We start from the raw sequence: 8649 nt of genomic DNA on the forward strand, positions 1-8649 counted from the left end.
CATGTATACTAATGGTGCCGGGAATGCTCTCTCCATGGCAGGCAAACTAGGTAGAGAGAGCAATAATGGAATGGTAGAAGCCAACCTTAGTTATACCAGGATTTGGCTTGAAAGCTGGGAAAAATAATGGAACAAATTATTCAGCTCAACGTTATCAAGCAGCTAAGGCTAGGATTTCTGCAGGTGATGCAAAATGGGTTATGAACTAGGGATACAAAGACCATAATAGTGGAAAATGCTAGGAAGCTTTATGAAGAAATTAAGACCTTACCAGTTATTTATTGAGTTGGTTAAAACCTGGAGGCGTGTCCACATTTCATCTTAATTGCTTTTGAAGTTAAACTTGCAAATCTTCAATAGGGTAAAAACTATGAAGAAAGAACACCCAAAGTTCTTGATCTCTCAGCTGAAAGAGTTTTATGTAAGAATTTGCCGAAGTATCAAATGCAGTAATGGAAAATGCAGGTAGTGGAATGAGGTGTAGAGAACCAGTTGAGACTCACCGATGACTGGTCTGAAGTCACTTGAGATCAGGCTGCTTGAAATGTCAGGGCCTCTGGGGATCACCCTGCTGTTACAATTTATTCTGGAGGGAAGGAAGCAACTAACACCACAAACATTTAGGTGAATAAAATAGAGATCAGGATAAAGTGGCTAAAATAACAACATGGAATATTTGGATTATTTGAAAATAAAATCAAATCTAGCATATCTCACACATAAACTATAGGGCTTTAAAAGCCTGAGTAATTGAAACATAATACTTACCCTTCTTACAAATCTCCTAGACTTGATTTTTGTACAAAAAATTAATTTAGATTCAATACCTAAAGCCAATGCACAAGCTTAAAACCAGCTTATCTGAAATATCTAAAAAACGTATGCAAAGGAAAGTATGTTTGTTTGTTTGTTTAACTTGTATCACCCAGACAATTGCCTCAATTTTTTCCTTCCACATTTAGACTTGTACTGTCCAATATGGGGACGACTAAGAGCTTGCAATGTGCCCGGTAGAATTGAGATGTGCTGTTAAGTACATAGCACAACCCAGATTCTGAAGACTTAGTATGAAAAATAATGTAGGGCATCCCATTAATAATTTTTATGTTAATGTCATATAGACATGATAACGTTTTGGGTATATTGAGTTGAATTAAAATATATCATTAATATTAATTTTGCATTTTTCCTTTTAATGTGGTTGATAAAAAACTTAAATTACAAATGCAACTCACGTTTCATTTCTATTGGAAAGCACTGAATTAGACATTGATTTAATAAAATGTTTAATCAGAATTCAAATATCTGATGAGTGCCAAGATAGAAGTAGTAGGTTCCTGCTGGGCGCAGTGGCTCAGGCCTGTCATCCCAGCACTTTGGGAGGCAGAGGTGAGAGGACTGCCTGAGCCCGGGGGTTTGAGACCAGTCTGGGCAACATGGAGAGCCCTTGTCTCTACAATAAATAAAAAAATAAGCCGGGCATGATAGTGTGTACCTGTAGTTTTGGCTACTTGGAAGGCTGAGGCAGAAGGATTGCCTGAGCCCAGTAGGTCGAGGCTGTGGTGGCCATGAGCATGCCACTGCACTACAGCCTGGGCAATGGAGTGAGACTCCAACTCAAAAAAAAAAAAAAAAAAAAAAAAAAGTAGTAGGTTCCTTTCTGTAGCATAATAAGCAACATTTCTGGTGAATGCATGATTTAATAGAAGTTCTTTCATACATGATTTATTATATCAACTCTTATTTAAGGTCAATAAATCTTAAACATATTTCAGGTATCCGCCCTTGATATGCAAAATGATTTAGAAATGCCATTAACATTTTTCCAAGTAAACATTCCCTTCTCAATGATTATAAAACAGTACATTAAACATTAGAAACATGTTTGAATTCTCTATCCACTTTATTGTTTATATGGTGAATAGTTATATTTTTCCTGAATGTATGTATGTTCTGCCTACATGTAGATATATTTTTGTTGACATCTACTCCACTAGCATAAATATCTGTTTGTCATGATTCACTTGCACTGCAATAAAACCATATCTTCAGTATAAAGGAAAATAAATGTCTATAATACTTTACCAGCATTGACTTAGACTTCAGCAAAAGGAGAAAATCTATATGGAAAGAACATTACTCATTTGCTGTTTTTACACTATGGTACTAACTGATGAGAATTTTTGTATGTTTCACATTATATCTTAATTTTTGAATTTTTAAAAAATACCTATGTCTGTCTTAACTGACAAAAGCATATCATTAATCAGAATATGGTCTTTTCCAATTTTAAGTTTATACTGACCCCTATGGGTTATTATGTCCTGATTGTTGGCTTATTCTAACAGAACATCTAGTAAAATACTTCAACTTATTTACACTTAAGATTTAATTATTTTACGATGAAAGCCATGAAATACGTTTTAGATGTCCTTTATCTCCTTGGATTATATAACATAAACTATACACACATTTTATTCTTCCTTTGACGATTTATTTTGGGGGACAAGATGTCTTAGTCCTTTTTGGGGTTAGTGTTTATCTATAGAGGACAAGGGAACTAGGCAGTATAATTTCTAATTTCCAGAAAACTTTTACCTGAGTATTTTCCTTAATATCTTGTTCCATTTTCACAACATTTCATAGATATAGTCCATTTAAAAATTAATCTTGAAGTTTATACAGAGTTTTGTGTAAAGGCAGGAAAGATTATGGGACCAAGGGTGAACCTAATTTCAACTAATCTTGATGGAGGGTCCTTGACTCTAGGTTAGGATGGGAACTTTTAATGTGATATGTGAGACTGTAAACCATATCTTATGAATTTCTTTCTTTATTTTTTGAGACAAGTTTTCACCATTTTGCACAGGTTGGTCTTAAACTTCTGGGCTCAAGCAATCTTTTCACCTCAGCCTCCTGAGAAGCTGGGATTACAGGTATGAGCCACTATGCCCAGTATATTCTTGTGGATTTCAATTGGAATCACAGGGGCTGGTAAACTGTTACAGACATACAATTTCCCTCATACGGAAGATATGGTTTTATTGCCACACAAGTGTATTCTAAAACTAACATTATAATTTTTGGTATTCTCTCAAAATGTATATGACCAATGACCAACACGTTTATATTTGAAAGTAACTTATTTTGTTACATAAACCTAAATTTTGTACCTAAATCGTCCTGGGAGTTACATTGGCTAATATTGATTTATAGGGCTGGGCCCAGTGGCTCACACCTATATTTCCAGCACTTTGGGAGGTTGAGGTGAGAGGAATGCCTGAGCCCACGGGTTCAAGACCAGCCTGGGCAATTTGGTGCGTCCTCATCTCTACAATATATCCAAAATTAGCTGGCCGTGGTGGCACATGCCTGTGGTTCCAGCTACTTAGAAGGCTAAGGTGGAAGGATCACCTGAGCCTAGTAGGTCGAGGCTGAAGTGGCCATGAGCATGCCACTGCACTCCAGCCTGGGCGACAGAGTAAGACTCCAACTCAAAAAAAAAAAAAATTGGGCCAGGCTCGGTGGCTCAGCCTGTAATCCCAGTGCTTTGGGAGGCTGAGGTGAGTGGATTGCCTGAGCCCGCAGGTTCGAGACCAGCCTGGGCAACGTGGTGAGACCTCAACTCTACAATAAATCAAAAAATTAGCTGAGTGTGGTAGCACGTGCCTGTAGTTCCAGCTACTTGGAAGGCTGAGGCAGAAGGATCGCCGGAGTCCAGCAGGCAAGGCTGTGGTGGCCAGGAGCGACCACTGCACTCCAGTTTGAGCGACAGAGTGAGACTCCAACTCAAAAAAAAAAATTGATTTTTGTGGATCTATTAGTAAAATTTTCACTATGACCAGGATAAGCTTGGTAACCCTGTTTTACATTTTTCTCAGGCTAAAATGATCATACCTATGGTCTACCTGGGAACTTCAATTCTTTATCTGTCCATGTATGAGAATGAACCTGAACTGTCTTCTAAGGAAAACTTTAAGCCTGCCTATAGTACTCTAGAATTTTCTCAGCTCATTTCTGTGCATGTCTATTCTGACAAATATCTTGGTCTTACTCCTGAATTTCCCCTTCCTCACAAAAAGAGGGCTTTTCATTTTCATTTATTTGAATGTTAAAGTTTATATCCTGTCCTTAGTTAGCAACATAGAGCATTTAAGCTCAAAGTCTTGCCAAAGAATATAACCTTGAACTCTCTGATACCACACTTTGATCAAAAGTTTAGTTATGAAAAAGGATATTCCAGAAGAATTGTCAGAAGGCTATGAAACCCATCCTTTCCTCTGTATTTCTTAAACTATATTCCACAGGATAATAATTATGGTGCATATAAATACATGTTTCATAATAAAGAAAAGAGGTTTTCCAAGGTCAAAGAAGTTTAGAAAACATTAGGAGGGAAGGAACTCCTAGATTCTTCAAAATGTTAATTGCAACATCAGTCACAAGAGGAAATCCTAACACATGGTACCACCCAAACTTACATAAAACTTTTCTGGGGATGGTTTCCCGATAACATCACAAAAAGTTAATATTCTAATTTTTTTTATAAATTGAGCACTAGAGATGCCTGGAGCAGGTCAGATCATAAGAGAACTGAGAAATTTGACAGCATGATTTTTTACTCCTAATGTACTTTTGCTGATTTGTGTTTAGGTATCATGAGGCAAAGAAGGAAGCAAGATCATCTCTTAGGGGTTACTGCAATAATTAAGAGTAGGAATTCTGACATTTAGTGAGTAGGGGGCAAGATTGGTAACCAATCTGCTTTGTAAAGCATCTCACACAATACTGTCCAGCCTATAATGCAAATAATGTCTTAGTTGAGAAATAAGGCAAATAATGTCTTAAATTTCTAGCCACTAAGAAACTTACAGTCAAATTTATGACACATCTCTAAAGTATACACAGACCCTTATGATTACAGTGACCATACAGTTTATCATCTTGACAACTCAACTATATTTATGAAGGAGCAAAGGACCAAGAACAGCAAAAGCAAGCATGAAGAAGAGAATAAGGTAAAGAAACCTCATCCTTACAGACATCGAGGCTTATTTGAAAGCAATTATAATTAAAACTATGCTTGAGAGGCAACAGAACAGACAATTCAATCCATAAAACAGAACAAAAGGTCCAGAAACAGACATGTGTACATGAAAACATAATATATGACAGCAGTGGTATTTGCATGAGAAAGGATGTATCACTTTCTAATTAATACTAGAATAATTGATTATTCATATGAAAAATGAACATACAGTTTGGACCTAATGGTGTATTGGAGCTAAGTCACACTGATCAATTGCCAAATATTCAAGAATTTTAAAAGCTTAAGACTGTTGTTGGTAACTGGAAATCAGCCACAGTGGGAGTACATATACCAAGGAAACCAGTTCACCAGCACATTACTGATTGGATTTCTGCCTCATTCCATATTTCAACATCAGTTCTAAGTGAATTAAAGACCTAAGTGTGAAAAGCAAACTTTGAGACAGAAGAAAATACACACAGGAGAATATCTTTAAAATCTTGGGACAGGGAAGGGGTACTCAACCAAAAAAAGTCATACAACTTAAGAGACAAGCTCGCTAAATTTGACTACATTATAATAATTTTTAAACTACACTGAGGGGTCATCAAGGGATATTAAAAAAGCAAAAGAATACAACCCAACTGGGAAATGATAATTGCTACACACATAACAAAGAATCCACATCCAAAAATATATGTAAGCCACCGACAAATCAAAAAGGAATAGATGGATGACTCACTGAAAAATGGACATGAGATTTGAAAAGGAACTTTTTACAGAAGAGGATATCCCAATGCTCAATAAACAAAGAAAAGTTCTCAACCTCTAGTTATCAGGGAACGGCAAAATAATAGCATATTTCACTTCTTCCATATTAATTAAAGTGTGATAAACCTAAGTGTTCATAAACATGTAGAGTAAGCCAGGTGCTGTAATTCACAGCTGTAATCCCAGCACTTTGGGAAACTGAGGCAAGGGGATTGCCTGAGCTTCGAGACCAGCCTGATGGCAAGACCACATCTCTACAATTAATAAAAAACATTAGCCAGGCGTGGTAGTGCATGTCTGTGACTCCAGCTACTTGGAATGCTGAGGTGGAAGGATTACCTGAGACCAGCATGACACTGCCCTTCAGCCTGGGCAACAGTGAGACTCCAATTAAAAAAAAAATGTAGAGTAACTCTCATACACTGCTAGAAGAAGGGCAGAATGAAAAAAACACTTTGAAGAGTAATTTGCAACAGTCGGTAAATTGAAGATATTGCCGCATAGATTGCTAGTTGGTCCCTAATATTTATTCACTATGATCACTTCGTGGGGAAGGGAGTGGAACAATACAATCAGAATTAATTCAATTTTAACATTTTATTTCTTGAGAACAGAGAAAACTTCATGGTTATGATTTATTCTTTTTTCCTTTTTATGGGTCTAAAATATTTCACCTTTTAAAGATGTTTACAGCTTATTGGGTGATACAACCTACCTCACTTTCTGATATATTGCATTTAAGTGCCCATCAGGCACCAGATGGATCCCCTTACGGAGATAAAAATGTGGAGCTGGAACTCTTTCTTGAAATTCTATACTACAGGCATACCACTCCTTCTTAACTAGCTTTGGTAGATTCCCTAAAATGTCTTCCCAATGCTTGTGATGGAACTAACTTATACATAGAAGCTATGATCTTCATAGTTTTCACTCTATATATGTGGCAGTCTTATAAATTACCACAGGCCAGCCTGAAGAAAAGAATGTCTCCTAGATCATCAATCACAACTGAGCAGATCTCTAGCTGATCAAGGAAGATTAAATGCTATCTGGAAGCTGATCACACCCATAATCCCAGAACTCTGGGAGGCCAAGACAGAATTGCTTGAACCCAGGGATTTGAAACCAGTCTAGGTAACACAGTGAAACCTCATCTCTATGAGAAGTAACAAAATAAGCTGGGCATTGTAGCATGTGCCTGCTCACCCAGCTACTTGGGAGGTTGAGACTGAAGACTCTCCTAAGCCCAGGAGGTCGAGGCTGTGGTGAGCCGTGATCGTGCCACTGCACTCCAGCCTGGATGACAAAGTGAGATCCTGACTCAAACAAACAAACAAAAAAGAATGCTATCTGGGTCTCACCCATAAAAATATCAAGGTGTCTGAGAAGCAAACTTCCATGTTATGGGTCATAAGATGACATTTTTCCCAGGAATTGTTAGGAAACGTGGGGAAATAATTTGACAAATTGAAGTAGCTCGTTGGATTGAGCTCTATGTCTATTCTAGGTTGGCAACAGAGTTGGTTACTAACAGATGCTGGGTGATCTTGGTAGGAAAAAAAAAAAGAGAAGGAAACTAGCCTGTATTGTCTACACATGGTGCTACCATTTATAAGAGCATGTCATGTGATTTAATCCTCACAACTCTATAAGGTAAATATATCACTAATGAGGATACTGAGATTCTGAGGAGTCGAGTCTCTTACTGTAGGTATTTTCACAACTTATGCTGGAAGCAGAATTTAAGATGCCGAACTTGGGAAAAGGTGTGTGGGGATGACGATAACAACCAACGTGAGAAGGGACAAACTAAAGTCAATAGCTTCTCCTCACCCGACAATTCTTCTCGTTAAAAATTTTGGTTCCATATTCAGGCTACATGTAACCCGACATTTCTTTCTGATTGTCTTCCTCGATTCCGCGTCTTCAACTACCGTGTAAATTCCTTTAAGTTGTGCATTGCGTTAATTCCTGGTTTTTAAGGTTGCTTTTTCAAGTGTCCAGGGGGTTACACTTCAGAGACTTCGCGTTCAGCAGGTCCAAACGAAACCTATTATCTTTTATCGAATCCCACGTCTTCCTTGTTGCTAATATTCATGATTCTCTCAGATTCCTAGGTTATCCCACCTACATCCATGTAGTCTTTGTAAAAATTTTTTTGACACTTTCTTATTTTTCACTAGGACTGTGACTGTCTGAAGCTTGAGTTATTGCTGTGTGTGAAACTCTGTTTCCAGAATATTGTCAAGGTCCAACAACTACAAAAAGCAAGAGCTACAACTTTAATCTGAACACACTCCCTGCATTTGGGCCTCATCGCCTAACATGGAAGGGCTCCACATCCCAACAGCTCCTGACAACAAACTCGTCACGCCAACAGCAAACAGAAGCGACATAGAGAACCCGGCTGAATACAAATATCCCCACTGCTCCGGGCAGTGGGCTGTAAGGACAGGTTGTGAACGTAAGGGGAAAAAAATACATATCAAAACTGGGAAACGAGGGGCATAAGAGGAGGGGGGAAGGACAAACACCGGGCAAGAGGAAGCAATTCTCCAAACAGCAGCCAGATCAACCACCACCTCTGCTCTGTGCTCCCCTGAAGTCAAAATTCAAATAAACGGCACAGAAAGCGGGTTTCTTCCACGCCATTTTCTTAACTCGGGAAACCAGCAACAGCCCCGAGTCAGCCATGGGCTTCCGGCCGGCGCGGGGAGACTCCCGGAAGAGGCGCTCGCCCCCACCTCCGGCCCAGGCCCGCGCATGCGCAATCCCGGCACGGCGCCCCCACACGACACGCCGCAACCCGGTCTGAGAGGAAGTGACGCGCCGCTGAGGGCGGGGCCGGG

This window comes from Carlito syrichta, unplaced genomic scaffold (genome assembly GCF_000164805.1).
Source record: "Carlito syrichta isolate Samal-C Ts95f unplaced genomic scaffold, Tarsius_syrichta-2.0.1 Scaffold123381, whole genome shotgun sequence".
In the NCBI taxonomy this organism is placed as follows: Eukaryota; Metazoa; Chordata; class Mammalia; order Primates; family Tarsiidae; genus Carlito; species Carlito syrichta.